Source organism: Hevea brasiliensis, chromosome 6, assembly GCF_030052815.1.
Source record: "Hevea brasiliensis isolate MT/VB/25A 57/8 chromosome 6, ASM3005281v1, whole genome shotgun sequence".
NCBI lineage: Eukaryota > Viridiplantae > Streptophyta > Magnoliopsida > Malpighiales > Euphorbiaceae > Hevea > Hevea brasiliensis.
This window is the reverse complement of record NC_079498.1, coordinates 20,226,617-20,247,882: the sequence shown is the minus strand read 5'-3', so window position 1 is coordinate 20,247,882 and position 21,266 is coordinate 20,226,617. Positions and strand designations below refer to the sequence as shown.

Sequence of the window (21,266 nt, the reverse complement as noted above, 5' to 3'; positions counted from 1 at the left end):
TGATTGGTAGCTGTTGTTATAAGCAAACTCAATCAAAGGCAAGTGTATATCCCAACTATCTTCAAACTCAATCACACAAGCCCATAGCATATCCTCCAATATCTGAATTACCCTTTCAGACTGGCCATCTATCTGTGGGTGGAATGCTGTGCTGAAGTTCAATCTAGTTCCTAGGGCTCTCTGAAGACTACCCCAGAATCTATAAGTGAACCTAGGATCTCTGTCAGATACAATCGATACTGGCACTCCATGCAATTTTATAATTTCATATATGTACAATCTAGCCAATCTTTCCAGGCTATAGTCCATCTGGACTTGCAAAAAGTGAGCAGACTTAGTTAGTCTATCAACTATGACCTATACTGCATCGTGACTATTCTGTGTCCTCGGAAGTCTCATCACAAAATCCATAGTTATCTGTTCTCTTACTATGTTTCATAGGGTGCCATTTGCATGCTAGCTTGACACTTATCATTATATACAAATTCTGTTAGTGGGAGGTATCTGTCCCATCCTCCGTCGGATTCAAGGACAGAAGTTCTCAGTATATTCTCGAGGGTTTATTACATTTTACAGGTTATTATTATCATTTCATTTTGTTATTTATAGAAACTCAATGAGTTTCAAAATTTACCTGAATCACTTGTTTCGACTGTCCATCCGTCTGAGGATGATAAGTCGTACTGATATCTCTAAGCTTATAGCAATTTCTGTGGTACAGGTAATTCACATTAATGTAACCGAGTCACTGACTCTAGCTACCTTACAAGTGTAGTCATTTGATAGGCTAGTTCTAAAGTTTTAAATTTCTTACTAGAATTTTCACATTTATTTCCCATAATAGTACTCTATTCGGGCGCAACTATATTAATTTATAGATTACTTACAAATATTCTTAATTTATTGTACCACAAGGAAGCACGTAGCTTTACACAATAATCTCGTGTCGGTACTGTAATCTGCAGCTTACAATACAAACATCGAGAACATTACATAGTCACTACGTTATAACCTCATGGACTAGGTTTTCTAGCATCTTATCTTTCTCGAATCCACTAATATCCTAAACCGATTCTGATTACAATATCCATTAATAATTACTAACAGTAACATTTTTGCCCTCATCTGGAGCAATTCTATTACTGTAACTTACTTTTAGGTCCTCTTGCCTTACATTAAGTAGGCTCGCCAATTAGCTTTATAATTTATGGTGTGTTAGAAAATACTTTTAGCTAACAATTCTTCCAAAATTAATGTCAATCATACTTGTTATTGTAGTTTTGATCCTAAAAGACTAGTCACTAACACATCAAAATTTATTCCCCTGTAAAGGAGTAGCAACAAAACATAGAATTCTAACACTAACATATAAATAAGTAGTGCTGGGATCAAATAATAACTCATTGTTTCCTTCAAAAATTAAGAACTTACCAGCAGCTACATCCGAAGTTTCTGCTCTTTCTCCTTGGCGTATAGTGGACGCTCTGACTAGTGCGCTACTATATTCGGGTTGATTCATTGTGTTATAGTGGTGAGGAGTACCAACTCTATTTTTATCTTGACTCTGACTAACAATCTGTGAACTCCGGAGAGCTAATCGAGGTGCTCTAGTACAATCTTTAGCAAAGTGTCCAAGTTTTCCACAATTGTAGCAGGCTCCAGAGGCCTTACGACAAATAACTCCATACCACAAACATGGCAGAAACAGGCAAAACAGGAACTTCTGGTTGTTCGACGACTAGATGTCACACTTTACCCCTATGTAAGGCATAACATGATCCCGTAGAATACTTAATGAACTACCGAACTTCACCTGCTGATAACTCATTAAGTACCCTACAAGGGATTTTGAAACAATTTTCTTACATTTTGGAAGTGGTGAGCATTTTGGTAGGAATTAAAACAATTTATTCAAAGTTTAAATACTAGTAAAATTTTTTGTCCATTTTAAATTTTGCTACAAATTTTATAAAAATTTTGACAGAGTTCCGTTTGTATTTGGAGAAAACCGTTCTTCAAATACCTAAAAAAACACTTCCAAAAATTTTTCACAACTCCCATCCTCCAAAAAATCCCAATCAACTCAATTCAAATCACTTCAAAGTAATTCCACAATCCAAATCAAAATTTATCATCTCAAAATATTTAACAACTCCATTCACAAGGCATAAAATATGAAATTCACATGTACTATTATTAATTTACAGAAGGAAATCGAAAAATAATATGATTATAATTTATTTACAACTACTCAACTTACATTGATACATACAACATTACTATATTTACATCAAAATTAACTACAAGGGTATAAAGTAATACCCGTACAAAAAGATCAGTGGAGGCCTCAATTCAATAGCAGCTCACTCTGCTGCTTTCTCCTTGCTCTTATCTGCGACAGTAAAATAAGCTATCGCTGAGTATAAAATACTCAGTGGTGCACAATAAAAATTTAAAATGCAATACATAAATCGTTCATTGATGAAACACCATTTTGAATACTTCTCAATCACATTTCACAAATATCAAAGCTCATAATAACACCATTTAGTCAACTAATTTATTAAACACAGTTTTGCCAAAATCATATACACTTAAGCCATGACACAAAATTTTCGATCAATGCCGTGTTGTACACCACGACAAAGTAATCTACAACCCCATTAATCGAGATCAATGAGGGAGGTGGCTAGCTAGCAAATGAGTACTCATCCGATCTCAACCTCCACTGGCAAGCCAGAGAGGGAGGAAAATAAACGATCTCAACCCCATAAATGGAGGAGGAATAATGTGATACTGTCATGCTAAGTGTGAACATAAAATCAATTCAAAACAATTTATTCAAATAATTTATTGGAAATCTGGTAAATTTTCAAAGTCATATTCACAATCATAAATGGCAACACAATTCGTAATTAACTCAAGAAAAATCAAAATTTCAAGAATCATATATTTAAACCACAATTACTGTGCACAGACCTGACGTGAGTCGCCTCTAGGCCTTGACTCAGTCTCTCAGAGCTTCCAAGTCTTTTTCAGCTTAAACACACAATTTCACAGTGTTTTAGTACCAAAACTTAGCATAAATCCAAAAATAAATTTCACTTCATTTTTACCTAGCTTTAATGTATTAATTTCGACGTTCTCGAAGTTTTTGTGTTTCGGGTTACTATTCACTACATTATTCAAGTCAAATTGTTGACTTTTTAAGGCTTAATAGGTATGAAAACTCCAACTTCACCCACATACCACATTTTGGTCATTAAATTTGTTGGTTTTGGTCATTTTCTCAAAGCTTAAGTCCTTTTGGCAAAATTGTCAAATTTTCAGTTTTGGTGTCCTTAATTTCACTGTTCCATTGGTCAATCTACTATTGGAATTTGATAAAACTTCCTTCATAGAAAATGTTCCTTATTATCTTAAGTTTATTCTCATTTTTGGATCACCCCAATTGGAGTTTTGTAGCTCAAGTTATGGCCATTTGAACCAGGGTTGCCGGGTTAGACACAACCCAGATTTTCTGGGCAAATTTTGGTGCTGGCAGTTTTGAGTCACCAAATTGGGGTGGTCAAATGGCTTGGTTGCTGGCAGAATTTGGACTTGTGTTCTTCATTAAAGTTTTAGGTCTATATCTCATCTAACCACTGGTAAAAGTTCAGGTCATTTGGACCTGCCTAGCTCAAGTTATGACCAAATGAATAAACACTGTTCATTTGGTCAGTTTGTACAGTGGCAGACTGCACTTATCCAACTTTGGTCAATTTGTTCACTAGGTTTTGGTCACTTTTTGGGCATGGTTCCTGAATGAAAATTGTGTCATTTTATGTCTATTTTCATCCCCAATTGGTGCCATATCAATTGGACTTGTAAAATTTCATTTTTGGTCCTTCAAAGTTGACTTGGTCATGCTGCCAGCAGTATGACCATACACCCTCCGAATTTAACTTAATTTCCAACCATTCCCACACAACTCATTTGGTCACAATTGACCATTTTTCACTTCACAATAGGTCAAACACATCATTTACTCATTTCTCCAAATTTTTGCCTCAAAACCCTAGGCCTCCAAACCCTAATCACACTAAATTGTTGCATTTAATCACATTTAAGCATTTCAATCTTACTACCATTCTCATACAAGTTTACTAACACATTTAATTCATTCAAAACACATCATACCCTCATACATCCATGGCTGGCCAAAATTTCAGTTTGGTCCTCCCCACGTATTTTTATTTCATTTCATTAATTTCTAAGTTCATCTAAGTAACTAATTATGCATTTAAAGAAAAAAAAAATAAAAGTTAGCATACTAACCTTTCTTAAAACTTCAAATCTCTATCTTTTGTTCTTCTTTCTTCTTTCAATCTTCTTCTTAAGTTGAGATTACAAGCTCTAGTAAGGTTTTTAGGGGAGTTATGAAGGTTGAGTGAAGAAATTTAAGCTTGAGTATAAGCTTAAATGAAGAAACTTTCATGGAGGAATTAGGGAGAGAGTGAGACGACAAAGGGAGAAAGAAGATGACTATGTGATTTTTTTTTCTTTTCTTTTCTTTTATGTATTTTGGCTTATTAAAGATCACAAAAAAATCTAATTAATTAATTTATTAATTATACACTTATGGCATCATGCATGATGTCATGCATGATGTCATCACCTTTACTTTTTCATTTTCCCTTATTTTTTTTTATTTATTTTTCTATTAGTTCTTTAATTTAATTCTCGATTCTGAAATTTTCTTTTCTCCGATTTTATTTGACAGTTAGGTCAGGAGTCAGCTCTCGGGGTCAATTGACCAAATTGCCCATCGCCGGTTCATCCCGGTTTGCAAATAATTCCATATTTCTTCTGGCTCCCTGACCTAATTATTTGACTGGCTTAACAGTTCTTTTTTTTGTGATTTTCTCTTTTCCATTGTGTTCATAAGGGTCCTAAGGACCGCAATGTCACATTTTATGGTTCGAAATTTGAGTTTAAAACGACTTCGCAGTCATTCCCGAGGAGGTCACCCATCGCTGTGACTCTCGGCTCGTTTAACTTCTTATGTTCTGTTTTTTTTTTATTTATACTTAACTAATTGAACATTACTAATTATTTGTGTTTATGATTTCTCTAGTTATCTTAAGTATGGTTCTAATCCCCTTAATTGTCCGGACTGACTCCGGTCACCGGAACAGTGAAATATACCAGGCTATACAAATAGGGGTGTTACACTAGATCTTGGTGTTCTCTGCCCTAATGATCCACCTCTGTCATATCTCTGAGCTCGAGGTTCCTCAAATTCTTTTCTCTTCCCCAAATTACTGCTCGAGCTCTGACCCATAGGTTTCTCCCTCTTCTCCATTTCATGTTGCCCTTGTGGGGGTTGGGTTTGTGCTTGAGTTTGAGCTAATAGAGTATCAGCCATTTATTAGAAGAAAGTGGCCATTTGCTAGGCCATTTGTGCAGTAATTTGTACTGGTAAAACTGGTACAGTCGGGCCTTCGACACTTTGTGGGGCTGGGGCCTCAACTTGTACTTCGGCCATCACGGACTGTTCTATTATCTCATTCATCTCTTCCATATCTTTTCACAAGATTTTCTATTCCTGTGCAACCAACACAAGGAGATTCCTCTCCATTAGTTCATATTTATGATGTAAATGTACTATATATATCAAACATTTGAGCGATTGTAATTCTGACAAAAGATTTCAAATTCACAGTTCGAAATTCACTTTAAAACCTAGCTCTGATACCACAAAACATGTCACACCCTGCTCCCCTGTAAGATGTAACATGATCCCGTAGTACACCTAATGAATTACCGTACTTCGCCTACCGATAATCCATTAAATATACTACAAGGGATTTTAAAACAATTTTCATGAAATTTAAATCATCGATTAAAATCGGGTGTTATAAAATTTTTTTCAAAATTTCGGCAAAGTGCCGGTTGTATTTTGAGAAAACAGTTCTTCAAAACCTACAAACAACACACTCCCAACATGTTTTCTCAAATACAACTTCAATAACTTCATTTGAACCCATAATTCAAATCTCAATAATCAAATCAATCTCCTCATAAAAGAAACATTTTATTGATTACAAGATTCAAAATTAATATTACAAAACTATTCAGATAAATGAAATTCCAAATTTACATTTACAATAATTTACATTTAATTACATACCAAAATATTTTTACAAGAGTTTTTATATAACTACTCAAATAATTTACACACATATTATTACATGCATACATCAAAACCTATGTACATGGGTATACCTATGATATACCTGGAGTTGATCTGAATGTGTCTTCAAAGAAACTCACTCACTGCTCTATGCTCTTTTTACCTGATATAGCATACAAAGCTATCGCTGAGTGGTGAACTCAGTGGTGCACAACTATAATTTAAAACATAGTACAATATACCTTAACAAAAATTACAGCAATTAATTTGGAAATCTGGATACTCATCAAATTTCAAAACTCAAAATATTCATTGCCAATAATGTGAATCATTTGTATAAAATGACTTTGATAATGAAATTCAATTTATCAAATCATAACTAACCATTTAGGTAATTCCAACAGAATCAATTATACATAATCATAATTGAAATCACAATTCTTTACTATTCAAAAACATTATGTATCTCAAAAACTATTATGTATCTCAAAAACTATTCTGTATCTCAAAAAATCATTCTTTATCTCACTAACTATGTAAGACTAATCCGAAAGGGCCATCTTCGGGGTGATTCTAACTCCCTATGGTCGGGGAGGTCGAATCGGATTCTAACTCCCTATGGTCGGGGAGGTCGAATCATTGTGCACAGTACACACCACAATAATGAATCTTCCGCAAGGGCCATAACAAATAAGAACTTAGATCTAACCTCTAATAAGAGGAGAATCTAAGCCTGTGCACATACCATGGTAATCAAAACACAACTCACTCCATTGTCTTCTCAACAAATGAGAGAGACGGGTAATAACCTAGTCAAGCATCTATAGTGAGATATAAAACACTATCACAATCCATTTAGTGAGCATAAATCACAATACAATTCGATTCAAAGTCAATTCCAATATCCAATATTTTTTATGCTCATCACAATTCAAATCATAAATTGCATTTTTCCATGAAAAATTACCATCACAATTCAAAACATGTTCTATCACAATTTTCCAAAACATAATTTATTCAATCCATAACAATGCTTGTTAAACATAATACATAAGAAAAATATATCATTTAATCATATGAAATATTCAAAACAAAATCAGTTAAAAACTAGTTGTGCACAAACCTCTGATAACTGCCTCTTGACTCTGACTCAGTGTTTCCTTCCCCTTCCCCTTCCCTGTGTCTTTACTAACTGAGAAACACAATTTGAGGTGTTTCAGTACTCATTTAAACTGTCTCTAACGATAATGCTTGATAATTAATTCACTGAATGCTATTATTTGCTTAATCAACCTAATATGTCGACCCTCGATGCATTCTAGGTAAATTAGGTTTTAATGTTAATAATATGTCACATTCAATAGTCTTTTAGGGTTGGTACATGTTACCAAATTCATTTCCATGTATATTGTGTTTTCTTGCAATTTGCTGGATTCCGGGATACTAGTTTGACCTAGTCGGACGACCTAGTTCCCTCAGTTTTCGGGTTTCAGTCAAAACTATAAACTTATAGATCTATGTCTTATTGCACACGGGGAAAAATTTCAGGTCATTCTGAGTTTACTAGACCAAGTTATGGTCATTTTACTATTGCTGGTCAAAATGCATCAAAATTGGTCACTTTAGGTCATTTTAGGTCATTTTAGGTTCGGTTAGTTTTTGGACCCGAACTTATGCAAGCTGTTTGACTTGCTTATGGTCATTTATGGGCTTTGGTGTCTTCATAAGACTTGTAGATATAGGTCTTAACTATTCATGGTCAAAATTTTAGGTCAATTGGACCTGTGTTGAGTGACGTATGGCCTAAACTCTAACTGCTGCCCAAATGGTCAATTTTTAGGCCTTAATTGCACTAATCCGGATTTGGTCATTTTTCAAGTTACCTTACAAGCAGAATTTTGGCAAGCTTCCTTCATGAAAGTTGGCACATTTTGTGCCTAGTTTCACTTCCAATTGGTCTCATACCAATTGGAGCCACACACTTAAGGTTCTAAGCCCAAAACCTAAACTGCCTTATTGCAATTCCTTCATTACTCATCAAAGGTCACTTTTAGCATTTACCAAACTCCACATTCATGCCAATTTTGGTTTGTACCATAACCTAAACATATTTCACAACATATTGTTGGTCATTTTGGTAGCTTATAATCACACTCAACATACACCATATAGTGCAGAATTTTTCAAACTCAATTACAACAATTTAATCACCTAATCATAACATATAACTTCTCCACTATCATAACATGTAACTTCACCACTATCTTACATACATATTTGGAAAACTTTAGGATCACAATTCATCAAACAATTCCATGAATTCCAGAATTCTTCAAAGAGTTAACAAGCTGCCGCATTTGTAAGGCCTCCATAATTGCCTTCAAACTCAAATTTTCACTTGGTCCACCATCACATATACATGAAGTTAACTTACAAAAATTTTAAATCATATTAGTCAACATTAATTCTTAACAACACATGTAAAAATAGTTTATTTGGTATATAATTTCATGGCTGTCCATTTAGGTATTCACGCATAGAATTTTAACTCAACATAATTTTCCACATCAAGTGCTCAACTTAACATACACCAATAATTAACCTACTAAACTTTGATTTACTTTAATCAACACCAATACCCATCAATTGCATGTGAAAATAATTCAAGTTCTTTACTTACCATGGCTGCCTAAACTAGTGCATAATAACAATTCACCAAAACCTCAAAATTTCTTCATCAATTCATTCATCTCAAGCTTCCCATAAACTTTACTTAAGAAAGAAATTAATTTAAACACTTACCTATTGTTGGAGCTTGTTAAATCTTCACCAAACTCACTTGAATTTAGTATCTATTTCTTCCTTGTGATGTGGGGATCAAAATTTGTGAAGTGACTTTGGTGTTTGGGTTGGAAATGGAGGAGGTTAGGAAGCTTGAACCAAATTCGGCCATGGTGGATTGGGAGAGTTTCATTTCGGCATGGAAGGGATGGAGGTTGAAGATGAAGTGTGAGTGGATTTACACCTGCCCATATAATGTTTATTTAATCCCATAATGCTCCACTCACCCTAAGATAATGATTTAATATGTTTTAAGTTTTTATTACTCAATTTATACCCCATTTTTGCTATTTGCACTAGGTACCACTAATTCAATTTTTCATTATATTTTCCAAGTGTACTATCATGTGTTTTTAATGGACATTTAGGTCAAAAGACAACTCGGGGTGTCAAATGACCACAATGACCCTGTTCGGTTTGCATTCCCGATTTTTCGGTAACACCGGGTTTTATCCGTTTTTCGATTTCTCACTTTTCTTTGTACTAATTAATTAATTTTTCTTTGATATTTCTAATGACATTTATACTTCAATTGATGTCTCTTTAAGTCTTAAAAATATTTTCCAGGGCTCCCCGCGGTCCAGGGCTAGTCAACGGTCCACAGTGACTTCTGATCATGATCACCATCGCTAGGGTTATCGGCTCGCTTAACTTGGTTACATTTCTTTGCTATTATTATTCCTTTATTTTTCTTGTATTTTATTTTTTTGTATTTCATTATTTTATGTCTCCTCACTCATATCGAAGTGTAGTTCTAGGCATCCTAGCTGTCCGGACAACACTGGTCACTGGAACAGTAGAACGCACTACCGAATATAGGGGTGTTACACGGCTCATATGGAGGCTCCTCAGGACTTTCACTTAAAATATGACCTGTGTAACACCCTCACTGTAGTAATTCTGTACATTCTACTATTCCGGTGGCCGGTGTCGGTCCAGACAGCTAAAACGTCTGGAAAAATATTTATACTAAAGTGAGGAGTCATAACTAACTCAAATATTAATAAGAAAAATTTAGAAAAAATTTTAAAAATAAGATACAACCAAGTTAAATGGCCGGTGCCCTAGCGATGAGTAATCCAGTGGGAAGTTGCGGTCTAGAAGCTCTAAACCCGGGAGAAAATTCATAAAATAATTTTTGGGACTCCAGAGAAGAGTTATTGAGGTTTCTATGGCATTAGAATGCCAAGAAAAGGCTTAGGAAAATTTTTCAATCGGTACAGACAATTTTAGTCTGTTAAGCCAAATGGAGGGCATTTTGATAATTTCGTCTTCAGAGATGATTGTTGGCCGACTTGTCCAGTTAAATAAATAATTATTATGATCTAAAATATGAATAAATATTGTTACAAATTAAATTGAAATTGAGTAGAAAAGAAAATGAAATTTAATTAGGAATATGACATCATGCACATGTAAGCATGATGTAATAAAAATTTGTTAGCCAATCACTATTCAACAAGCATTCATAAAAAGGCTAAAATGAAATAAAAAAAACCCAAAATTCACTCATCTTCTTCCATTTTCTAGAGTTGGCCGAACCACTCTTCATCCTTTTCCTCCATTTTCTTTCAATTCTCAAGCTTTAAATCCTTGATAAATCTCCATAAATTAGCTAGTTTCCAAAACAAAAACTTCATATTTGCTTATGGTAAGAAGATTGAAAGTGAAAGATTGAAGAAAAATTGAAGTTGACAAGAAGGAGAAAGAGCCAAGTCAAGGTTAGTGCATATTAACCTTTAAATCTTGTTTATTCCTTAAAAGTTAGCTTAAATATGAGCAAATGATTAAGAGATTGAAAGCAATCATGCATAAAAGTGAGAGGAAAAATTCAGGCAGCAACCATAAGAGGAGGAATTGAAGTGTTTTGTTGCTAGTAAACTTGATAAATTACTTGAATATGATGATAAATATGGTTAGTATATTCAATTGGTTTGTGTGGCATGAATTTTGAAATTTGAGCTAGGGTTTTGAGGAGAAAATTTGGGATTTGCTAAATTGTTGATAAATTGATGATGCTGAGGTTAATTATGGACTATTTGAAGTGTATTGAATGTGATTGAAGTTGGTAGTAGTGTGGAATGGGAGGTATTGGAAGTGTTGTGTTCATGCAGGATTTTCTGGACTTTGAGTCCAGTATGTAATGTGACCAAAAGTAGAGTTAGGTTATTCCAATTGGTGTGAGGCCAATTGGACATTAAACTTAGGACATAATGACACATTTTTGGTTAAGAAACCCTACCCAGAAAACCCACCTAAGTTGACCTAAAAATTGCTTCAATCCGGGTAACACACAAGCTGTCCCTGGAAAATGACCAAATGAACAGTGTTCATTCATTTGTCATAACTCAGTGTAGAAAGGTCCAATTGACCTATATTTTTACCAGTAGAAATATGAGACATAGACCTACAACTTTCATGCAGAATACAAATCCAAATTCTGACCATAACCTAGTCAAATTGCCAACCAAATTTAGGTCACCAAATCTGGCAGAACCAAATTGCCCAGAAATTCTGTGTACAGGTCAATCCAGCTAGTTATGGTAAAATTATCATAACTTGAGTTACAAAACTCCAATTGGAGTGATTCAAAAAAGAAATTAAAGAAGACACATAAAGGAACAACTTTGGTGAAGAAAATTTTGCCAAATTTCCACTGTAACAATGACCAATGGAACAGTAAACTTAGGATATGAAATCTGAAAATTTTGAATAACATAAAATAAGCTTTGAAATAGTATTGGAAATCAATACCAACAAAAATAAAATGCAAAATGTGGTATCTTGGTGAACTTAGGTTCAATAAATTTATTATGTATTAAAAAGTCAACAATTTGAGTGAATAGTAATGTGAATAGTAGTACAAAAACACAAAGTGTAAGAATTAAATTGGTAGAGAAAATTAAGGTATGAAATTTGGAATCCATGAAATGTTCATGGATTACTTGGAATAGAAATAGTAATTTACCTAAATGACTTAATGAACATTTAAGTTATGTGAATATATAATTAAGATTTCTATTCCCATTACTAGTAGGTCTAATAAAACATGAGTGATACCACTTGAATATGAAATGAAATTAACCTAGATGGATTGTTGAGACTTATACTCCCAACACCAATAGAGTTCCTAATATATTAGCAATACAACTTGAAGTATGAAATATACTTTACATGAATAGATTGTTGAATGAATAAATGTGATAAAAGTGTCATTTGGGATTTAGGTTCCCATCAAGAGAGAAAGGAAAGATGTTTTGAATGTGAATAGTACATGAGATTAAATGAATGTGAATTGTAATTAGTATGACTATTACGATGAATGCATAAATTACCTAGAAATGTGAATTTGGAAATTATGTTTCCATTATAAACAAAATTAGAATCTATAAAAATATAAACAAAAAATATAATGAAATGATGAAACATATAAACTCTTAATGCTATTATGTGCCCTTGTATAGCCTAGACATTTGTGTCAGATTGGATATATTGGCATGCCAATAGGGTATTATTTTAGCAGTACTGCGAAAGGCTTTATGCCCGTATTCATGGCTCTATGCCTGTATTCATGGCTTTATGCCAACATTCATGGCTTTTATGCCCGATTATGTGTTATCATGGCTTTTTAGCCATACTGACTGCACACATGGTTGACGTTCTGCGTCCCATGGTATGACTGCCTGAGGCACCGCGGTGTCAAGTGCCAACGACCCGTTTTCCAGTTTAGTCAGCCTATCATAGGTTACCTGGGCAGAGAAAAAAATTTATTGAAATAAGTTAAAAATATTAGAAACTAAATAAATCAGTGAGAAAAATTCGAAAGGTATTAAACTAGTATTAAGAATTTAATTATTATGAAATGATCCACAACATATAGAAAATATTACGAGAGTAAATGAAAGACTAGCAAAATAAGCATAACGTAAGTAATTACTAGAAATGCATCCTCCATAATAAAATAAATATAAACTAAATATTTAGATTTATTTGTACATTATATAAATGATTATTGTAAACTTATAACAAAAGAGATTCTAGAGAGCAACATAAATGATGAAAAATGTATTGTATGGCAAATTTCATATGAACCCAGTAAAATTCTTGAATATAGAAAATATGCTCCAATTATTTTTATTTGTATACATTATTTCTTGTCATATTATTGCACCACTAAGCAGCAATGCTTAGCGCGATGGATTTGTTTCCTCGCGCAGGTACTGAAGATAAAAACCCAGTGGACATTAAACTGGAGAATTTAGAGTCCAGATCTGTGGAAGTGTCAGAAGTGTACAAGGTTGTCACCTCCTCAGCAATGCATGTAGATAGGGTCCATATAGATCATTTTATGTATTTTGTACATTATAATTAGTTATTATTTGTAATGTAAACTATGAATTGTATGTTGAAATATAGATTATGAAACTGTAATTAATTTGTAGATCATATAAATTATGAAATTATGTAATTATTTTGTAAATTATGTAAATTAAGGAAATTTGAAAATTTTGCTTATGTAATTTGAGAATGTTTACATATGAATTGAGTATGAATAGATTTGTACAAATGAGTATGTGAATTACAAGATTTAAATGTGAGATGAATATGATGAGCATGAATGATATTTTTATTGTAAAATATTATTGAAATTTTCAAGCAGGTAAATAGTGAAACACGTCAACTGATAATAAAATAGGGGAAACTCTGCTGGTTTCTCTCTGGAAAAATAATTGATATTAAATTAAATGAATTCAAAATTACTAAAATAATAAAGTAAGATAAGATAGGGTGCTCCAACACCGAATGTAGCACACTTTGCTCGACTACACTGTAGTCGGGTGAGGGGTGTTACAACCTGTGTCATGCACCAGGAGCCTCGTAAAGATCTTTCCTTAGATTTTTATGGATCCATAACATACATAACTTAAAGTAGTCATAACAGTGGTAGAATCAGTATCATCAATGCATCAACAACAAATATGCAACATATTCTTGTTTTAGATACATACATCTTAAATAAATATAACATGATACGTGAGGATGATCAGAAATTAAATTTAAAAAACTTTACATTTATTAAGGTTAGAATTACTTACCTCTTATAGCCCATCAACCTCCTATCTTGAATGGTAGCTATCCTCAGATCCTTAACTTTTCGAGTCTCTCAAGCCCAATCCTATAAAATCAAGCCCTAAAGAGTTATACAAGGTTCTAAAACTCTATACAAATATTAAATATCACATTCTAGGCCCTTAGAAACTATAAAATCATACTTTGGAACCTTAGAAAAGAAGAGAGAAAAAGTCAGAGAACTAAAGGTTATAAAACCTATTAAACTATTAAAGTTATAAAACCTAATTTCTCATCAACATGCGTGGATCTACCTATTAGATCAAGAAGAAAAGAAAATTACCTCTTTTCTTGGAGCTTGGAAGTGAGAGAACTAAAGGTTCAAAACTTGAATATACTCTCCTAAGCTTCCTTATGGAGGAATTGACCTCCAGATCTCGAAAAACTCAAGCAAATCTCTTCAAAGAGCTCCTTGTATGCTCCAGTTATTGAGAGAGAGGGAAGAAGAAAAAAACCTAAGTGTTTTGGTAGAAAAACAAGCTTTGGTCTCTTTTTATACCCTTACTATCGAGGGACTTTCAACTGTCGGAAGCCTCAGTTTTGGTCTTTGAGTCGATTGTCCAAAAGTGATCTAAATAGTAAAAAGGACTTCTGCTGCCGAAAGTCGATCCTTTGGCTACCGAAAGTCCATCCTTTAGTTGCCGAAATTCCTTTTACACAAAACACACTTAAAAACTTTTCTTTGGTCAAAACCATTAAAAAATTTTCATTTTTAAAAGAATTTTGAACACAACACACACACACACACATACACACACACACACACACACACACACACGCTTTTTGTAACACCCCTATTTGTATAGCCTGGTATATTTCACTATTCTGGTGATCAGTGTCGGTTCGGACAATTAAGGGGATTAGAACCACATCTAAGACAACTAGATAAGCCATAAATACAAATAATTAGTAATTTTCAATTAGTTAAGTATAAATAAGAAAAACAGAACATAAGAAGTTAAGTGAGCCGAGAGTCACAGCGATGGGTGACCTTATAGGGAAGGATTGCGAAGTCGATTTAAACTTGAATTTTGAACTGTAAAGTGTGACGCCGCGGTCCTTAGGACTATTATGAACACAGTGGAAAAGAGAAAATTACGAAAAAGAATTGTTAAGCCAGTCAAATAATTAGGTCAGGGAGCCAGAAGAAATATTGAATTATTTATAAATTGGGTTGAACCGGCGAGGGGCAATTCGGTCAATTGACCCCGAGAGCTGACTCCTGACCTAACTGTCAAATAAAATCAGAGTATAGAAAATTTCGGAATCGGAAATTAAATTAAAGAACTAATAGAAAAATAAATAAAAAAAAGAGAAAAAAAGAAAAAGTAAAAAGTGATGACATCATGCATGATGCAATAAATATTATAATTAAAATTTAATTAATTTAATTTGTGGTCTTTCTAAAGGATAAATTCATAAAAGAAAAAGAAAAGAAAAAAAAAAAAAGACTTCATCTTCTTCAAAAACGTGAACTATCTCTCTCTCACCTCTCCCTCTCACCTCTCCCTCACCAAAACTCCATGGAAGCTCATTTTGAGCTTGATCAAACCTTAAATCCCACCATAGAAAGTTAAACTTCCATCATTAAATCTTGATTTCAAGCTTTGATAGAGAACTTGACAACAAAAAGAAGAAGAAAGGAAGAGGTTTTGAAGAGGTGAAAATTCAAAGTAAGGTTAGTAAGCAAACTTCCATTTCTTAGTTTAATTTCTATGTTTTTGGTTCAAGTAGCTTAGATTTTAACTTAAAATTATAAGAAAATAATTGTTGGAGGACAAGAGGAAAATTTGGCCAGCTAGGGTTTTGATGTATATGTGCATGAATTTGATTGAATTCAAAGTGTAGGTAAGTGGGTATGAGTATGGAAGTGATGTTGGGATGCATTGTAGTAGTTAAATGCAACATGTTGGTGAATTAGGGTTTGGCACCTAGGGTTTAGAAGAGAAAAATGTGAGAATGTGTTAAATGTTGTGTTGGACCTTGTTTGAGATGAAAAATGGTCATTTGTGACCAATTGAGATGTTTTGGCAGTGTTATAAGTGAGTTTAAATTCAGACTGAAAATGGCCATGCTGCAGGCAGCAGGACCAAGGTCCCTTTGAGGGACCAAAACTGAAAATTTACAAGTCCAATTGGTATGAGACCAATTGGGAATGAAAATAGACACAAAATGGAACATTTTTTATTTAGGAATCATGCCCAAAAAGTGACAAAAACCTAGTGAACAAATTGACCAAATCCGGAAATTCTCAGTCTGCCCTGTACAAATTGACTAAATGAACAGTATTTGTTCATTTGGCCATAACTTGAGCTAGGCAAGTCTAAATGACCTGAAATTTTACCAGTGGACAGATGAGATATAGACCTAAAACTTTCATGAAGAACACAAACCCAAATTATGCCATTAACTAAGTCATTTGGCCACCCAAAATTGGTGACCTAAAACTGCCAGAACCAGTTTGGTGCCCAGAAATCTGGGTTAAGTCCAATCCGGCAGTCATGATTCAAATGGCTATAACTTAAGCTAAAAAACTCCAATTGGAGTGATTCAAAAAGGAGAATAAACTTAAGACAATAGGGAACATTTTCTATAAAGAAAGGTTTTCCAAATTCTAACAGAAAAATGACCAATGGAACAGCGCAACTTAAGACACCAAAACTGAAAATTTGTAAATTTGCCTAAAAGACTTAGAATTTGAGTAAACAACCAAAACCAACAAATTTAGTGACCAAAATGTGGTATGTGGGTGAAGTTGGAATTTCCATACCTATTAAGCCTTAGAAAGTCAACAAATTGACTTGAATAGTATAGTAAATAGTAACCCCGAAAGACAAAATTTAAAGAACATCGAGTTTAGCATATTAGAGCTAGGTAAAAGTGAATTTAAATTTATTTTTGGAATTATGCTAAGTTATGGTACTGAAACATTGTAAAATTGTGTATTTCAGTTGAAAAGAACACCGGGAAAGAAACTGAGGAATCGAGTCAAGGCCAAAAGGCGACTCGCTTGAGGTTTGTGCACAACGTATAATTTTTGTAAATTATCTTCTGCATATTATTTTGAATAATTTGAAATATTGAATTGTGACATTATTATGATGAAGTATTTATGATGCTTTTGATTTAAATTGTTAGAAGTTATTTGTGTATATTTGAATTGGATATTATGGATTTGAATTTTTGGAAATTGATAAACGATGTTGAAATTGATTGGGATGGTTGTGAATTTGAAGAAGCTGTTGAGACATTATCGGAAGTGTTTTTTTTTTCAGGTATTTGAAGAACTGTTTTCTCAAAATACAGACGGCACTCTGCCAAAATTTCTATAAAATTTGTGAAAAAATAAAATGGGCCAAAAATTTTAACTAGTTTTAACTTTAATTAAATGATTTTAATACCTATTAGAAAATGCTCTCCACTTATAAAAGTAAGAAAATTGTTTTAAAATCTCTTGTGGGATACTTAATGAGTTATCGGTAGGTGAAGTTCGGTAGTTCATTAGGTATTCTATGGGATCATGTTATACCTTACAGAGGGGTAAAGTGTGACACTTTTACCCCCCATTCCCTTATTCGTGGAACCTTAGAATTCTCCAAAATATTTCATCTATGATAGAAATTCAAACATTAAGAAATGGTGACTGTTACAGAAACTCTAAAGAGAAGATTGCCCATTTGAATGAGCAATTGTAAACCCTTATTTTGTGATGAGTATGTGTATTGAGGTTGTGAGAAATTCGATGATGAAAAATTATATAAATGTAAGATGTAACTGGAGGCATGGAGCTGAATTATTAATTTCATGGCATGATCTTGAAAAAAAAAATAATAATATGTTTTTTTTGGGAAATTAATTTAACTAAATTTAAATAAAATTTTATTTTGTTTAAATTTAATATGGGTAGTTCTTAAATGGACCTAATTAAGTTTAATTGAGCTCTATGAGTCTAAGAAAGCCTAATTAGAAATTTTAAATATGACTCATTTAATTTATTTTCTGAAAATTAAAATAAGAAAATATCTTTTTCTCTGTCCCTCTCTCACACAAACTCTTTTTCCCCCTTGGCCTCACTCTCTTTCTCACTCCCTATTGGTGCCGCCCCCTTTTCCTCTCTTCCTATTTGGTTGGAACATCTCACCCATATCCCAGTCTCACCCAAATTCCTCAATCCCAGTTGTTTAAGTTATCTGAACCTTATCACACTAGGATTCCAAACCCTACCACACCTCTTCTTCACTCTCTATTAGTGCCGCCCCCTTTCCCTCTCTTCCTATTGGTTTAAACACCACACCCATATCCCAGTCTCACCCAAATTATGTAAGCCCTATTGTTTAAGTTATTTGAACCTTATCACCCTATGACTCCAAACCCTATAAATACCTTACTGGAAAAGAAAAAAAAAAGGGGGGGGGGGGGGGGGGGGAATATTCAGAAAATTCAAAGCTATTTAGAGATATTTTAGAGCCATAGGAAATTTAGAGATATTTAAAACTCTTTTAGTTTTTTCCTTTTTTTTTTTCTTCAAAAAGATTTTCATGTAAGATTTCTTGAAGCCCTAAGATAAGTGCCAAAGAGGGCATTTACGTGGAGCTAAACGGGAGTAAGAGAGGGATATCATTGCCATACTAGAAGAGAATGCCCTTTTTTAAGGGTAGTTTGCCCTAATGGCAACTATAACTATCAAAAAGTACGTAGCCCTAAATTCCTAAAATAATTATTGACATGAAAATATAGTAATGATAAGATTTTTATTTGGTAAATTAAAATTAACTTTGTTTTTAATTTAACTGACTTTTGCATGTAATTAATTTAAATAAATACTTAGTAAATTAAAATTAATCTTGTTTGTAAATTAAACTAACCTTGGCATATAAAATAAATTTAATTTAATACTTGATAATTGTAAAATAAATTTGCATGTTAGAAATCTTTATTAGGTTGTGATTGTTTGTGTAACACCCTCATACTAAGTAGTTCCGTACATTCTATTGTTCCGGTGACTAATATCTGTTCGGACAGCTAGAATGTCTGGAACTAAACTTAAATTACATAGAAAATTCATAAACAAAAGTAATAAAGACTAAATGAGGTTGGATGAAAATAAGAGTAATGAAGCATAAATAGGTTAAATGAGCCTAGGTCCTAGTAATGAGTGACCTACATGGGAAGCGACTATAAGTTCAGTTGCTACCCTAAATTCGTATGGGACCATATGGAGACTTTAACGAAAGAATTATTTAGAAATTATTGGGAATGTAAAAATCATAGAATTAAAAAGAGAATAAGTACCAATAAGTGAATCAAAACCTAAAGACTCATCGGGTATTATGGAAAAAGATGGACTATAACCTAATGAGGGGCATTTTGGTCAATTCACTCCAAGAGTTGATGGTTAATCTAAATGTCAATTAAAATGAGTAAGATTAAAATATTGAAAAGAAATTTTTAAAAAAATGAGGAAGTGTATAGAAAGGAAATTAGAACTTTTTAATTATGACATCATAACCACATCATCATGACACAATTATAATTATAATTTAAATAAATTAATTTTGGGATAATTATATAAGAGACAAAAGAATTAAAAAGTAAAATAAAAATTATCTTCTTCCTCTTTGATGGCTGGCTCCCATAGCTCTCTCTCCCTTCCACCATTTTAAACTTCCTAAGCTCTTGAAACCTTGATTTTCCTCCCTAAATTCTACACAAAATTAGTAGAAAAACTCTAATTAGACCTTGAATTGAAGATTGGGAGCAAAGAAAGTAAGAAAATTGTAGAGTTTTGGAAGATTGAAAATTTGCCTGAGTGAGGTAAGTGCACTTTAGGCTTTTCTACATATTCAATTCTTGAATTCAAGTTCAATTATGGGAATTTGACATGGGAAATCATGAAAATTATGCATGTATGGAAGGGCATGATTTTCGGCCAGCATAGGTAGATTAGTGTTTTGATGAGTTACTTTGATCAAACTTGATTTTTAGCTTAGGAAGAAAATATATATATGATTTGTGTATTGAGTTTACATGAATTGCATGAATTTGGAAGATGGAGAATTAGGATTTGGTGAAAATTAGGGTTTTATGATATGTTGTTCAATGGATATTTACAAGGTCAAATTATCATCATTTGGTATGCTTTGGTTGAGAATTGATATTAGTTTGGTGATGAAATTAGTAGAAATGAAATAGGACCTTTGGCTTTGATTTTAAACACTTGAGTCCAGTGTAGTTAAATGCTCATAAGTTGAGCTATACAACTCCAATTAGTGTGAAACTAATTGGAAATAAAACCTAAGACATAATGCTCCAACTTTTATGAGAGAGCCTGCCCAGAAAATGGCCATAGGATACCTCAAATTAGGCTTGAATCCCGGTTACCAATTCTAGACTTGGAGAAAATGACCATATGAATAGTACTTAGTAAATTAGGCATAACTCACTCCAGAAAACTCCAATTCAGGTGATTCTTGAACCAATGGAAACCTAAGACATAGGTGAACAATTCTTATGGAGACCCTTGAGTCAAATTATGACCCTAACTTGATCAAATTACTAGACAAATTTGGTCTAGCAAATCTGCCCTGATTCTGGACTAACCTAGAAATCCTGAATAATTACCTATCCGACCAGTTTTGGAAAAATTGCCATAACTTGAGCTACAAAATTTTAAATGTAGTAATTCCAAAGCCAAAATGCTCATAAGACATAGAACTAAAAACTTCATGTTTTGACCAGAACCCAATTCATAGGGCAAAGTAGGGGAATTGTTGGGATAAATCAGGAATCCCAAATATGAAATTCCAGCACCTTGGTTAATTGGCCTTGTTACCTCTGAATGGTTATTAGGCCATAACTTCCTCTACAAAATTATAATTGAAGTAATTCAAAATGATTTGGAAACCTAAGAAAAAGACCTAAAATATTGTTTTAGGGACCAGGGCCAAATTATGAGCTTAAGATGCTTGGATATAGAAAGGAAAAATAGGATGCAACTCTGGAAAACCTGGAACTTCAGGATATGGCACCTGGAACAATGTTGAGTAATTTGGCCATAACTTGAGATCCAGGATTCCAAATTGAGTGATTCAAAAAGGAAAATAAAACTAAGACACAGAGG

General features: G+C 33.3%; 1 protein-coding gene across 3 annotated transcripts in view; it reads left to right on the top strand.

Annotated features, from left to right (window-relative positions):
• The window catches only part of LOC110670516 (serine carboxypeptidase 1), a 52,809-nt gene that overhangs the window by 11,337 nt on the left and 20,206 nt on the right, over nt 1–21,266 (top strand). The window contains exon 9 of one of the 3 annotated variants that reach the window (XM_058148449.1): nt 13,198–13,458. The exons of 1 other annotated variant lie outside the window; for it this stretch is intronic. The gene's annotated coding sequence lies outside the window, so the exon portion shown is untranslated. Of the gene's footprint in view, nt 1–13,197; nt 13,459–21,266 lie in introns of those variants that run through there. One more of the 3 variants, XM_058148447.1, reaches the window with a different exon arrangement.